The following is a 15292-nucleotide window of genomic DNA, read 5'->3' as shown; positions in this document are numbered from 1 at the left end:
AACTCGGTTCTTCATTTAGCCACCAGATTAAGTCAACTGAAACAGCAGAAATGTCAGTGTCTCTCATGCTCCTCCAACAGGCTAGCACTCTAGTATGACATATGGCACTTAGAGGAGCAGAAAGTTGGCTTTTTCATCCCTCAAAGGGGTCTCAAATCAGCAAGTCAGGGGATGCCAAAGAACTGAACTATGTGGCTTTACTTGCTGCTTAGTTGCATTCATTTGGCTGAACACCTTTAGAAACTTCCTCGACGTTACCTAAATGCATTACTAGGATCTGTGTAATCATAAAATACTGCCTTAGGGAGGTTTCTTCTATTTCCTTCCTGTGCTTTTAAAGTTTAAATATTTCAGTTCCTTTAAATACTTACTGCTCTAATAGAAAAGAAATGTATTTAAATTGATTCACATCTAACTCCTTATTGAGAGAATGGGAACCAGACACATTTCATGCACGCACTGTAAGCAATTTCCCAAACTTGTATTCTTTCTTTTTTTTTTTTCCTTCAATATTTACTTCATCCATATATATCTTCCCAGTGATTTACCCAGGAAATGAATGCTTCTACGACCATTATTCTGCACAGATCGCTTGTATAAAGCAAGCGGCACCCGTAAACGTGGCTTCTGTGAGCCAGGAAAAGATAAAGGACGACAGAAAGGATGAAAAAGCAAACAGGAGACAAAACACAGGGCACTAAATGCTTCCTGCATTGCTTTCCTCTAACTGCAGATCTTGCTTTTATCCATCTTGCTGCCTAACCCTTACCTTCAGCCCTGAATCCCGGCTGCCAGAGCAGAGCCTGATACCAGCTCTGAGATCCGCAGCCGTGTGAGCTGAGCCTGCCCAGCCACGCAGGCAGGACAGTGCTGGGAGCTGTCACCGGGAAAACTATTCCTCTCTTTGCCCAAGCAACTATATCCACTTTGTAACCATGCCTTGCCTCAGGGTCTCAACAGCTACTGATCACGCTTCTGCCTTGCGCTCCTGAGCTTTAGAAGCAATTCCGTCCAAGCCAAGGAAAGCAGCTCAGTGCAACAACAAGTGACAAAGAGTTTTACTGAAATCAACATCGAAATAGTCTTTTTGGGTCCCCAAGTCCCTTCTGATCCTTGTCTGACAAGGAGAACTCGGAAGACTGCTGCTGAGGAATTATTCTTAACAAGAGAAAACTAAGGTAAGCAAAAGACACGTTGACAGCCAGGGACTATTTCACACTGTCAGCTTGGTCTCAGAGAAGACTTAGTTTATTCCTACATGGTCCTCTTAAAAGGAACTTCTCTGATTCAGCATATATATGGGGAAAATGGACTGCACGATGAAGAAAAAGATTTTTTAACTTAACTTCTGATAACAACTTATTACATCAGTGAATGATCTATTTGGTACCATTTTAGCTCCCACAATGGCAATGTACCATTTGATCTGTAACTTTTCTTTTAGGTCTGTTTTACCTCATGCTGTAACTTGGGCTTCTAAAAGACCAAAAACCTATTTTTTGAAGGTCTTCAATTAATAAAAAAGATTTCAATATTAGCTTTGAAGGAATGTTTAGATCTACAAGACTTACAAGAATGGAATTAAATTTTATAACAAATCTATATAGAAATCTACGTGTATCAGAAATACATATATTTTTATATACATATATGAATCAGAAAGGCTGTAATAGCAAATGTGAAAAGTAAGCAGGCACATGTTCAACCCTTCTTCATAGTGAAAAGCTTTAACTCTGGTGTACATACATGCCTTCCAAACTTTACCAAGTACCAATAAGCTGGAAAACCAAACCTACTGGAGCATGCGGATAGAGACTGAACACAGAATGAGCTTCTTTCATTTGACCTTGTAGTGAACTGGAAAAAAAGCCACTGGCAAGCCACTTCTGTCAGTAATGCTGTGGGTTTTCCCCTCCTATGGGCTGACAGCTTAGCTTAGGACAGAGCAAGAGCCCAGGCACAGGCTCCAGCTCAGCTGAGCACCACACGCTCAGCACTCTGGCCCCCCGTTCGCAGCTGCTGGGGCAGAAACAGCACAGATCCCAACCAAAATGCTATCCCCATGGCTTACACAATTCACAGCCTGATTACCTGGATCACACCCTGCACAGCTCAAGTAGAAGCTCCACAATTTGTCGGTGACCTCCTCTGAAATCATGTTGCACCGGGGCAGCCCCTTGCAGGCGAGCAGGAGCCTTGGGTACGTGCATGTCCGGATGCTCACAGTCACATCCCTCACCCTCCAGGGCCAGACCCCGGCCCTCGTTCGCGGGCGAGAGACGCCTGACTGCCTGGAGCTCGCCTGCCTTCAGGCACAGGTGGGACCTCACCACGGCCCTGCACCCTCCACAGCAGCGCTGCTGCTCGGCACAGCACACGCCAAAACACGAGTGCAGGCACAGAGAAAGCCCCTGGCTTTGAGCCAGCTGGTACCCAGCTGCCAAGTGAGGTCAGAGCATGGACAGAGAGGCCCTCGTGCACCCATCTCTGAACCGACGCTGCACTGGCTCTCGGGGCAGTGAAAACGCTTCCGTTTCGCATCCTGCTTCACCAAAGCTTGACAATACGGCTTTGGTCAACTTGCCCTTTTCATTTGTTCTGCCCGATTGCCTGTCTTTTAATTAAATTCAGCAGGTTTATTATCAATACCCTACACATTAGAGCTTCTCCTTTTAATTTCACTATAACCTAAGCAGACAACAATCATAACACAACCCACCTGATCTCATGATGCAAATAAACTACGCTACAAATCCATAAAAGCAATGGAGACATTATAATGGAGATCAAGTGTGCAGTTTTTAAAATTCTATCGTTTTTTTATACTGACAGTCATTAAAATTTTTATTTAAAAGTGTCTCTTACTTGTATTTGCCTAACATTAGCCTTTCTTAATGCTTAATAGAAGAGCAACAAGTTGCACAGGGACATCTACTGCTGGACCCAACAATACTCTAAGAACCACACACATTTCTACCTATTTCCCAATGAACAGAAAAGCAGTTCAGTCGGTACGATGAACTGCTCCAACTTAAGAGGATGACAATAAGCTGCTGAATGGGAAACGAGTCAGAGAAACAACCCCATATAAACAAATAAACACAGGCGGTAAAAAACCCTGCTGCACGACAGAAAATATTTTGTAAAGTGAACAAAAAAAAGCTAGGCAGAGAAAGAGCCTATGTATGTGTGGTATAAATATTCAACCAATAAAGTAAATTACCTCTCTCAGTTCTCCAATTCTGCGGAGTGCTTTACCCTGAGTTTGACTCAGAATGTCCTTAGAAAAAGAAAGAATAAACATCAGGCTTATTAAATGTAACTTTATATATAAAGCATAAATAAATCCACAGAATTCTGCTTCAGCAGAAGAATTAACGACTTGAATTTTTCTTTCAAGTCAAGCTCAATGTGGGTTATCATGAACTGCCAACTGTGGGTTGGCAATCACCTGAACTCAGCTGATGCAATAACAAAAGGCTGGATTACAATAGCTTCAACGTTACTTTGACAAACCAGTATTAGCTTATTCCTCAGAAATCACAGCTAAGGAGTCTTCTGTTACACACACACACATAAACAATGCATTGTGTAAACACACACACAATGCACTGAGAATTAAATCTGTATTTGCACTACACATTCTAAGAGGATAAAAAGTAATGCTTACCTGTAGCTGCTGCTTCTCCCGCTGGATAACTTGATAAGCAGACACTAGCTAAAAAACAGAAATCAGGTATAACGTTGATAATGCATGCACTTACAGCTATCACAGTAAATTGCTTAGTTTTATCTCTATCTGCATTTTCAAACTCTTATCTTCATTTGAGAAAGCTCTTCTGACACAAACATACTTAAATTTAATCAATGTTTCCTCCTTCCATTTAGAAAATATCTCCAATGTCTTAAAAAAATAAAGCCTACATGTCAAAACAATAAGGTCATTCAGCATTCATGCGCTGTCTTCCCTTCACTGAAAAGACCTCCAAGAAGAGCCGTGCTTCAACACAGGCAGTCAAAAACCAACCGTATGAGAAAGTTACATCCCACACAGCTACCCTACAGGGGTGTACATTTGTAAGGGTTCACATCCCAGAGACCTGCAGTGAAAGTAGTTTTACACTGAGTGTATGTTAAAAAATACCCTTACAACTCTAGAAAAAAAACAACTCTCTGTAATAACAAAAGTTTTCATTCCATGTGCTCTGCATATACCCAGCAGGCAAAGGAAGACTGGAAGCGGACAACACTTCTCATTGTAAGCCGACAAAAGGACTTCATGAGTAACTGCACAATTCTGTTTAATTAAAAATTTGATCACAATTGCCTAAGTTATCCAAAGCTTAAGTAGCATAATGGCACTTGGAACGAGAATATGCTCTTTCCAAATTGCTGAAAATTTAAAGGAAAACTAAGCCAAAACTCCAAGCCGAGAAATCTTTAAGTCAAAAGATCTCTTCAAAATCCTATTTAAAATAAAAATTTTTCAGAGTTCAAAATTACTTCTAATTTCAAAGTCATACTCATTTTACATTTAAAAGAAAACTAAACCTTCTATGGATGGTTTCCCTTCCCATATTTTTGAGATGCTAACTTTGGATCCTACTTTAAATGAGAAAAACACCCCAAACATCTTAAATACTCCTTATATATTGAAACTACATTCTTCAGAGCTCTGGCAAAACAATTCTTTCCAAATGACCTAAGAAATTCACAACAACTGAAAAAAAAAAAACCAAACCATAAGCCTTTCTGATAGAGAAAATTAAGAGTTTCTAGACAGACTACACTAAGAAAAACCAACAAAAAGATCCACCAAACATAACCAACAACTCGAAGAATTTTCAAACAGTGGCAACACTGTTTAGATAAACTTTTTAAAAAATTTGTCTCCTAATACTACCTGGAAAAGAATGAAAGAATTAATAGGAGACAACAATTACTGAATTAATGGAAGATAACTGTTTCTTCAGGCATATGTTGAATACTGTAATTGCTGTACACATATTTTAGATTCCAAGGATTTTGACACTGACAGCCAAAGGGCTGCACAGGTATTTTTGTACTTGAGGGCAGTAAACACTTGAACAACTGTAAAAGCCAGTGCAAATGTCCAGATTTAAATACAATACACACACAGACTCCCAAAACCCAAAATCCAACACCACCACGTTGAAACCTTTACTTTTCCCAACAATTTCAAAAATTAGTAGCAAAACTACTTACAGCATTGGTTTTCATTAGAATAGCAAGAGAAATAGTCCTTGAATTAATGGCTTTCAGGGAATACCTGGAAATTATGGGGAATAGAACCTCCCTATCTGAAACAAAACGTCTGCCTATCACGTCTGCACAAAAGAGGCACTGTGCACTTCAACAACAAGTTCCAGAAGAAAAGTCAGTTTGCTGTCATGCGAGTACGAGCCCTGCTCACCTCTGTGCTGAACTCCACCCCTTGCTACAGGCTTTCAGCAGAAACCTTCATAGGCCTACTTGGTGTAAGGAACCACTAATTAGCCTCTATTGCTGACAACACGGAATTATTTACAAACAAGAGAAGAAAGGGATTTCCCTGTTTTATTAACAGAAAAGCATTTGACCTATCTGAACCAAATATAACTAGACTTGCAATCACAACTTCCAGGTTAGCTCTAAGTCCATCGATTTGCTCCAGACAGGGAAACAAAAAGATGAGCCACTACTGCAGTATGTGTTGGCCTCATCTTTTTCCCCTCTCCACCCACCTAAGTCACTCACAACACTGCCTACCTCTGAGCATTTTCCCCAGCAACTGCACCGTCGCTGCAGCATCTGCTCTTTGCTGAGGCTGTCCGCGTTTCCCACAGGCTCTTCTGTTTCGCTGTCGGTGTCAGAACGCGGATCAAGGTTGGGACCAGCTGTGTCCAAGTCCAGCTGACTCAGTGAGTCTTTCGAAGCAGCGCCTAACAGGGACTCCTTGGAAGAAGAACAGAACAGGGACTCCTTAGAAGAAGAGCGGAACAGGGACTCTTTTACCGGGCTTCGAAACAAAGACTCCGTGGAGGGAACTCGGAGCTGCAGCCTCTGGGCCAAAGACTGAGTGGCACTCAGCTGCAAAAATTCAAAGCAAATAATGACTTTTGCACTGCTTTTAGGCAGACAAACATACTGAAGACCGGGAAACAGACACCTGACCTGGGCAAAGGAACGACTGTTGCCTAACACATGCGTGACACCAAACAGCTACCACGCCCTTAGAAGAATCGTCTCGTGCTGAAAAATCAAGCATGCAACTAGCACATGTGGGCAGTTTCAGATAGCAACTAAATCCAATAAGCTACACCTCTGATTTAAACTTCTAAAATAATGTATTTCTGTGTAACCCCTTTAAAAAGTGAAGAACGTGTAATTAAAATAGTTGCATTTACTGTTGTCCCAAGTTTTTTTAGAATATTGTGACACACTTCTTGATGTAGTAAACAGAAGACTGTACTTATCTCAAAGACACAAAAATATTTTCCTATGATTAAGAGAAGAAATTTATTGTAAAAGCCTGTGTACAAGTTCGTTCTAGCATGCCGTCTTAAGCAGTCCTTTTCTTATTTTAAATGGCTTTATGATTTTTACATAAAATGCAATTATTGCTTTATGCGGCTGAAGTACTCACGCTGTTCTAAAACAAAAGGTTCTGTGCTACGGCACCATACGCTGCCAGTGCTACACAAGGGATCTGAAAGCATTACTGCACAATGTTGCCCTCACGACCACGTGTTGGGACGCACGGACTAGGAGTCGCTGCTAATTCCACTCCAGCAAGCTAAACTATTTCTGAGACACATTAAAGAATGACGCCCACCTTTACCACTAGTGACAAATTCTCTGAAGCCTGTCAGCTCTTTTCCTTCAGCTAGGAATTCGCTTTCAGGCCACGCCATATGCCCTGTGCTGGCGGCCTCCACGCGCAGTGAGACGCACCTCAACACAAGCAGCCTGCAGCACGCCATCACATACCGCTAACCTGTCCCTGCAAAAAAGCTCCACGCAGCAGTGCCAACCCTGAACACCAGCTAATGGGATTGCACACAAACACAACACCCTGGTATCCTGACAGGCTGCCTACTGGGCATCCCTCCTCCCGAATGAAGGTACAGATTGGGCACTTACACCAACATAATACAAAGACAACACAGCGGTGAAGAAGGAAACAATTCCCCCTTGTCCTCCCCATACCTGTGGGGAGGCTTGTCCAGGTGGGTATTTCAGCTGTACACTTATCATAACCATCCATGTACCTGCTACACGATTACACCCACAGCTTCTGCTCTGTGGATACGCAGAGAAACAGACAGAAACGTAAATGTAGAAGAGGAATGATTCAGTGTAAAAGGGCCTTAGAAATGCTTGACAGGGAGCAAACTTAAGACGTACAAAAATAACAGAGAAGAGAAGAGAAAGACATCGAGACAGTTAAGGAAGGCAGTGAATTGAGCAGTCACCCAGGTTCAGACAGAGCAAAGAGAGCAAAAACCAGCCGTACAAGAAGTCTGTTTGGATTTTGAAACTGCACTTCGCCTGGCCTGAACAAAACCTGTATTCTGCTCCAGAGCACTGTCTTGTTGCAACTGATTTATTCCTGGTGGATAAACTGCTCTTACTGGGTTTGAAACTAAAGCACTCCTACCTTTTATTCTCGTCTCCATTCCCTGTTCTTTTTCGCTTCCTAACTGGAGAGCTAATAATAAGCTTATCTATCTTCTGCTTTATCATTTCCAAAGCATCTACTCTGCTACTACCGGACTGACAGAGGAAGACCAATACTTTACCAAGAACTACAGACTAACGACAAACCCTGCTTTCAAAAATCACATATTCTGATACCATAAAAATAATTAAAAGAAACCACAAAGGGTTTGTAAATCTAATTGACAAGAATACTTTAATAAAATTTAAGATCTAATTTTAAAACACCAGATTAAGTAGATTTATGGAAAGTAAAGTGTAGCATTCATAATGGAATTTAAAACAAATTTCAGGTGTCACTGATCATCTCCTCAAGAAAACGTGGTGTTAAGAATTCAAGGGCATTGTTCCACTGCAAGAGAACACATCTTTTTTGTAGCAAATCCCAACACCTCAATTTTCTGGTTGGGAACTCAGCGCTTCCTCTGACAAAGCTTACAGAATCACAGAAGTTCCCTGCTTTACCCCACCGGCCTATATTTTCACAATCTCTAAATCAGGGCTTTTTTTGCTTGTTTTTCTTTTTCAAATCAAGCCACTGAGAAAAAGCCACACTACTCAATATTAAAAAAGAGGAGTGCAGATTAACTCCTCAGCTTCCTCTATTGTGCAAGTCATGGTTACCCATCATCTTGACAGTGATTTTAATGATATTTTACGATTGATCATTTAGACTCAGTTTGGTTTGGGGCTTGTTTTTTGTTTTTCGGGTTTTTTTTTCACATTTGATAATGATTATTGGTATGGTTAGAAACATTCACCATGGCTCAGTTCAAGCCTTCAGGCTCATCCACCTCAAGTTACCTGGGCAGTTAACTGGATTCCCCCAACTTTTCAACTAAAAGAGGCATAAAACCCAAAGTTAGTCTCTCTGAATGTTACTTTGGTCCCACTGCCTTGCTGAGTTCAGTTCAGAGGTAAGATTTTCAAGACCTGAAGACAGACTTAAAAGGTTTCCTATTCTGGGGGTCAACCACTACAGCTTAAAGGTCTGTTTTACTCATCTTAAACACTTCATTATTTAACCGAACAATTAGACTATTCATACCTATAAATGCACAGAAAACAGTGAGACTGAGGCAGCAAAAAAAAAAGCTAATCAAGGAAAAAAAGTTAGTTTTTTTTTTTTTTTAAGTTAAAGAACATAGAAAAACTGTTCTCAACTGACCTCTTCCTCTGGTGTTAAAGTGTCTTCACGATTCCCATCTGGGAACAAATAGGTCTTCCTTCTGTTCCGAACTGGTAAACGGGATTCGGAAGGGACCTACACAGAGATCACATATATCCAGAAAAATATTAACAGCAGAACTAATTATTCCGTATCATAATTTACTTCAACAGTTACTAACTGTAACATCTCAGTAAAGTCCAGGCGAGATGTTCCTTTTAAAGAAAACAACCAGCTCCACGTACTGTCTGTGGAAAGTTCTACTTTACTACAAAGTCTCCAGAGCAGACTACATCATGAAGCAGCCACAAGAGCACGTCACAAAATCAGGTAGTTTGATTGTTTCTGACCATGGTCCTTTTACACCAGATTTGAAACACAAGCCTCATAATACTTTAGGAACATAGTACAGTTGCTTCAGGATAAAAGTACTGCAAACTGACAGGGATTGAAGCATTTCCATATGCAATACCATCTGATTCCTTGAAGAAATTAAAAAAAAAACCCAACCCTGACCAAAGAGGAAACACCCCCACTTACAAAATTGAATCTAAACAAAGGGCAGAAGAAGGTGACACATTTTATGTCACTAGGAACTTGTTCCTGTCAGCACTGAACATCTATTCAAACAAATTTCACCTCATGCTGAGTGAGGCTGCAACAAGCCAGACCGAGCCAACTCAAACATAGTTTGCCAGCCTCATATTTCAAAATTCAATCTCTTATGTACAAAGTAACTAATTACCAAGATCTCTCATTACGTATACTGTACAATATAAGCAGAATGAACAAAGTGTTGCCAAAAAAAAAAAAAAAAATTACCCTAAATCCCTTAACGCTTAGTTGCAGAACCATCACTGAGGTGGCATACCTAAAATCTGCCTTGCAAAATGCCCGTCTCACAAGACAGACTTGGATGTTCTGAAACATGATTGACAATCAGACCACTGAAAGGATTACCAAGAGAGACAGGTGTTTGGAGCTTACACTCACTTTATAGCCTAAATCTGTGGGTACGTTTTGTAAAATTTGGATACTAATGATGTAACTCCAGCATCATAGACCCCCTAAGATTATTCCAAAATCAATCATAGTTTGACCAAGTGGACCCAATATTCGCACTTGAAAGTCAAACCCCTCAACTAGTACCGAATAACCATTCCCCATGGAAGCTCTACGTCCTGCTGAAAAATTTCACACCAAACAATTCATACCGACAGCCTACTCTCTCTTACTCCTGCTCCCTAACCTAGCACCAGTGATTTAGAAGAGAGAGCTTCTGGTGCTCACCGTACAGGAGATGAAATATTTCCAGCAGTTCATCACTGCTTTGCTAGTGTTCAGGGAGAGTATGAATCTCTCTCTTCACTCTGGCCTTAGCAGTGCTCCACTACTGCATTGACTTCTTGTCAACTGGCAGCTGAGCAGCACTCTGCCCCTGAGCAGCACTGAGCTCTGCAGCACAGCCACCGAAGAGCTGTGATGTCATACAAGAGTTCCACTGGAAGGGATCCATAGCAACCACCTAGGCCAATGCCTGACCACTTCGGGGGTTTCCAAAGCTAAAGCTTCGCATTAAGGGCATTGTCCAAAGGCCTCCCAAACACTGACAGCCCTGGGACATCAACCACCTCTGCAGGAAGCCTGCTCCAGGGTTTGACCACCCTCCCGGAAAAGAAATGTTTCCTCATGTCAAGTCTGAGCCACCAACCACCCCACCCCCCCACCCGGCAACACCTTTGTAGTGCTCTGATTGGAACCCTCAAAGCTTTAATATGAATAAAATGGGTAATCGGAGCATCTGTCTAGCCTGATTTGATTGCCCTTTTCACTTTTGTATTGACATGCTGTGACTTACAACCACCACCAGATGACAGTGTTCTAGAAGATTACAACGGCCTCTGCAGAGTCGGTCGGGATCAGGAATGCAAACCTGTACCAACAGTGGCGGGAGAGGTTAAAAACACTCAGGTCAGGGAACTGACAAAAGCCAGTTTCTACATCAGCCCTATAATCCTTCCGTGTACAAACTACGGGCTGCTCTAAGTAACTTGTTGGATATCAAACATTACATTTCTTTACCATGTGGCCGACTTCACGGTTCCCTAGCAAAGAGTCTCTTTGCTGGTTGTGTATTTGGATCTTCCCCTGTGGTGCCCAGGTATTGGTCTGATCTCAGCGAAGGGAAAACTGAGCAAAAACGTTCATTACCAGCCCTTGCAATAAAGATAGGGAGTGACTTGAGGGGAAAGTCAGATTGGTGTGTTCAAAATACACAGGGCTGTGAAAAGAGCAAGGGCGCTGTCGGAGAAAGCTGAAGGCCTACAGGCTGCGGTTGTTTGAACTGACAAGACGAGAGGAATTAACTCACTTCGGAGTGAAGAAAAGCTGACGGGCATTGTGCTCTGCACCTTGGGGGAAAGGAACCTCTCTGCTCTAGTGGGAAAGTTGTCCAGAGATCACGTATCGTCCCTCTCTTTCCAAAGGTGCAAAGGGCAAACTCAGGCACTGAAGGCTACTAAGAAACCCTGCAGTAAACTGGCTCACTAGCTAGGACTGCAGGAGGAGGAAAACTACGTGGATTTATTCCACTGCAAGACCAAGAGGCATCTTCTTGTGAATGGGAATACAAGACACGGAGAGATTTAAAAGCGCGTGACAGGATTTGACCCTGCAAGAGTCTCTTATTTTCCCAAACCCAAAATCTTCATTTTATCACTGGCTTGCTAAGTGGCATTTCCTTTCTGCTTTGTCTAGAGTGTCAAAACCTTCCTCCTAACTTCCATTTCGCTGTAATTGTACTTTAAAAGCTCTGGATGCCACAGAAAGGGAGTCGATGCTATAGAACAGCAGATCCTTTATAGCAACGGTGACGCTAGTCACGAGTTTGATTTTAAATGAGCTGGCAGGAGACTCTCACTCAAGTACTTTCATTCTTATTTCTGTAATCACGATATTAAAAACAAAACACACACCCCACCACCCCACCCCCCAAACCAAAACTAAAACCCCCCAAACAAATTCATATGGGCAGGGACCTTGTATCCAAAAAGAGAAAATAACTTGTCCCTGAAGACAGAGCTTCTTCAAGGCAGAGGAGTGTGCTGCTTCCAGGAAGACCTGGGTTCTCTTCCCAGCTCTCCCAGTGCCCTGGTCACCCACCCTGGGCTATTTTGCACCTCAGTGCTGCTACTGGCATTTTAACCCAGAACTTTGATGCTGCCCAATTTCCTACAAACACGGGGTTAGTTTTCCTCTGTGCTTGCCCAACCGCTGACAGGAAGGCCAAAGGAAGGACTGCTTCTTTAGCTGCTTTTCGAGAACACCGAGACACGCACTCACGGAACGCAAGGATCTCCCTCCCTGAGGCGGCGCCGCACTGGGAGGAGCGCGGGCGGTGCCCGCCGGCGGCTGAGCCGCCGCTCCGCTGTCAGGAGGGAGGAGGAGACGCGGAGCGGCCGGAGCCGTAACCGTGGGATCCGCCGCCTCCAACCTCGGCACCAGCGCGGGGGAGCAGCCGGGCTGTCCTGCGCCCCGCCAAGGGGAAGGTGCACCCCACCCGTCCTCTCCCGCGGCGCCCTCCGGGGCGCGGAGGGAGCGTCTGCGGGCAGGGGCGAGCCCCCCCCGCGCCCGGCGGGCGGTCGGCTCCCGCCGCCGGTTTTTTTCCGCCGTTTGCTTCCGTAGACGGCGGCTGGACGCGGAGTTGCTGAAAGCCCCGGCGTTCCGTCTCGAGGGGTACGGCAAATCCGCGCGAAGGCTTGGTGTGCCAGTGCCAGCGACAGGGCTTTGTAAGCATTTGGGCGACGCCGGGCCCGCTGCGGGTGTGACAGTTTCATACACGAGGTTCACAAGCTCGTTAGCGCCAGGTCGTTAATGACCTTGCTCGAGCCTTGGGCTTGGGGAAGCTTCTGGCTGCAAAAGGCTCGGCAGCGGCTTCTTGAAACTCTGTGAAAACCTGTCTGCTGCCAAGAAAGTCGCCTTGTTTTCACGTGGCCCGCCCCGAAACCTTTTGAGCCGTGTCTGTAAACACGGAGGGCTCTGCACGTTGTTTACAAGCAGAGTGCCGGAGAGGGGACAAGGCAGCGTGTGCCACCGTGGCTGTTACTATCTCTGAAAGCGGGGGGGATGGATGTTCTTGGCCGCTTTAGGTTAAAACCGATAGCTTTAGGCCCTCGGGTGAGGTTTGCGTGCCTGTGTTCGGCCCGGCCCGTGCAGATGCCGCGCGCGGTCGGCAGGGGCTGGCACTCCCTGGCCAGCAACGGCGCCATTTTGAAACCTGCTGCGTTGACGGCGATGCTGTGTGCAGGCTGGAAACGCACGATGCTGTTTGCAAGAAACGCTGAGCCGTGTGGTCCGCCGTACGGCACCACGCCAAGGGGGCTGCATGCCGTCATCACAAACGTCCAGAAGAGCTTTCACTGACATACGCTCCTGCCAGCTTTTCAGTAATCTGAGGAGAAATGCAGGCAGGAAACTGACCAAAAACCCCACCAAGATAATACATCCACAGGAAACAAACGGCTGCTTTCACTCATTTTTTGCTACATGCTTTTTTAAAAAAATAATTGTCTTACAAATTTAGAAGCCAAAAGCCAAATACAGTTTCATAATTTTGTTGAAATAAGAATGAGCAAAACCGCGCAGGGTACGCCGGGGAGCCTGCGCTCTGCCACCGACGCACACCCTGTAAACAAACCCACCCCCTTTATAGTCTTTTCCTAATACATATTCATAAGATGGGTGTGTTTAGTCTGCGCAAGCGTAGTGGAGTTTTCTCGAATCTTCTCAGATTCCCTGGTGGTGTTGAGGGGGGGTTCTCTGGTGTTTTCCCACTCCTCTTCCCGCCAAAACGAGGGTCCTTCTGGTACTTTTCCATCAAAACAAGGGTCTGCCTGATACAAGGCTCTCTCTGGTAGTTTTTGCGCTAGGCGCGGTAACAACGTAGTCAAGACACCAACATAGCCATTAGATACAATGAGATTACAAAGCCTCGAACCGATTTAAAGATAAAACCACAATAGCTTTTAACATATATACATCATAAAATATTTACAACACATACATTTGTATTAAAGGTCAATATATTTCATCAACACGAATCATCATCACATTTATTACAGAATCAATCACAGAATCAGCTAGGTTGGAAGGGACCTTGAAGATCATCTAGTCCAACTGTTAACCTAGCACTGACCGTTCCCAACTCCCCCAGATCCCTCAGCGCTGGGTCAACCCGACTCTTAAACCCCTCCAGGGATGGGGACTCCACCCCTGCCCTGGGCAGCCCATTCCAACGCCCAACAGCCCCTTCTGCACAGAAATCCTTCCTCAGAGCCGGTCTGACCCTGCCCTGGCACAACTTGCATGCCATTCCCTCTTGTCCTGTCGCTTACTACTTGGTTCAAGAGGCTCATCCCCAGCTCTCTGCACCCTCCTCTCCGGGAGCTGTAGAGGGCGATGAGGTCTCCCCTCAGCCTCCTCTTCTCCAGACTAAACCCCCCCAGTTCCCTCAGCCGCTCCCCATCAGACCTGTGCTCCAGACCCTGCACCAGCTCCGTTGCCCTTCTCTGGACACGCTCGAGTCATTCAATGTCCCTTTTGTAGTGGGGGGCCCAAAACTGAACCCAGTCATCAAGGGGCGGCCTCACCAGTGCCGAGTACAGGGCTCAGATCCCTTCCCTGTCCCTGCTGGCCACGCTGGTGCTGACACAAGCCAGGATGCCATTGGCCTCCTTGGCCCCCTGGGCACACCGCTGGCTCATTATCAATCCCCCCCAGGTCCCTCTCTGACTGGCAGCTCTCCAGCCGCTTCTCCCCAAGCCTGTATCGCTGCTGGGGGTTGTTGTGGCCCAAGGGCAGCCCCCGGCATTTGGCCTCATTGAAACTCCTCCAGTTGGCCTCAGCCCATGGCTCCAGCCTGTCCAGGTCTCTCTGCAGAGCCTCCCTACCCTCGAGCAGATCAACACTCCCACCCAACCTGGTGTCATCTGCAAAGTGACTGAGGGTGCACTCGATCCCCTCGTCCAGATCATCAATAAAGAGGTTAAACAGGAGTGGCCCCAACACCGAGCCCTGGGGGACACCACCGCCAACTGGATTTAACTCCGTTCCCCACACCTCTCTGGGCCCAGACATCCAGACAGTTTTTTACCCAGCAAAGCGTGTGATTGTCCAAGTCACGAGCAGCCAGTTTTGCCAGGCAGGAGAATGCTGTGGGAAATGGTGTCAAAGGCCTTGCTAAAGTCAAGGTAAATGACATCCACAGCCTTTCCCTCATCCACTAAGCAGGTCGTCCTGTCGTAGAAGGAGATCAGGTTTGTCAGGCAGGACCTGCCTTTCATAAACCCGTGCTGACTGGGCCTGAGCATCTGGTTGTCCCACGTGTGCTGTATGATGGTACTCGGG

At 45.0% G+C, this 15292-nt stretch overlaps 1 protein-coding gene and 1 long non-coding RNA gene across 2 annotated transcripts in view; both read right to left on the bottom strand.

The window, feature by feature from the left end:
- Positions 1 to 3809, bottom strand: part of LOC141958206 (golgin subfamily A member 4-like) — a 48691-nt gene extending 44882 nt beyond the window's left edge. Inside the window, exons 1-2 of the mRNA XM_074900981.1 lie at positions 3671 to 3809; positions 3224 to 3280 (exon numbers count right to left, since the gene is read on the bottom strand). The gene's annotated coding sequence lies outside the window, so the exon portion shown is untranslated. The remainder of the gene's footprint in view (positions 1 to 3223; positions 3281 to 3670) is intronic.
- Positions 3810 to 5664: 1855 nt separating this feature from the next.
- On the bottom strand, positions 5665 to 11542 carry LOC141958210 (uncharacterized). The gene is made up of 3 exons (XR_012633245.1): positions 10746 to 11542; positions 8888 to 8983; positions 5665 to 5955 (listed from the first exon to the last, which is right to left on the bottom strand). It is a non-coding gene; the product is annotated as an uncharacterized LOC141958210 (long non-coding RNA).
- Between the last annotated feature and the right edge of the window lie 3750 nt (positions 11543 to 15292).

This window comes from Athene noctua, chromosome 2 (assembly GCF_965140245.1).
Source record: "Athene noctua chromosome 2, bAthNoc1.hap1.1, whole genome shotgun sequence".
NCBI classification, from domain to species: Eukaryota; Metazoa; Chordata; class Aves; order Strigiformes; family Strigidae; genus Athene; species Athene noctua.
The sequence above is the reverse complement of the archived record's forward strand: the minus strand, read 5'-3'. Positions and strand labels throughout refer to the sequence as shown.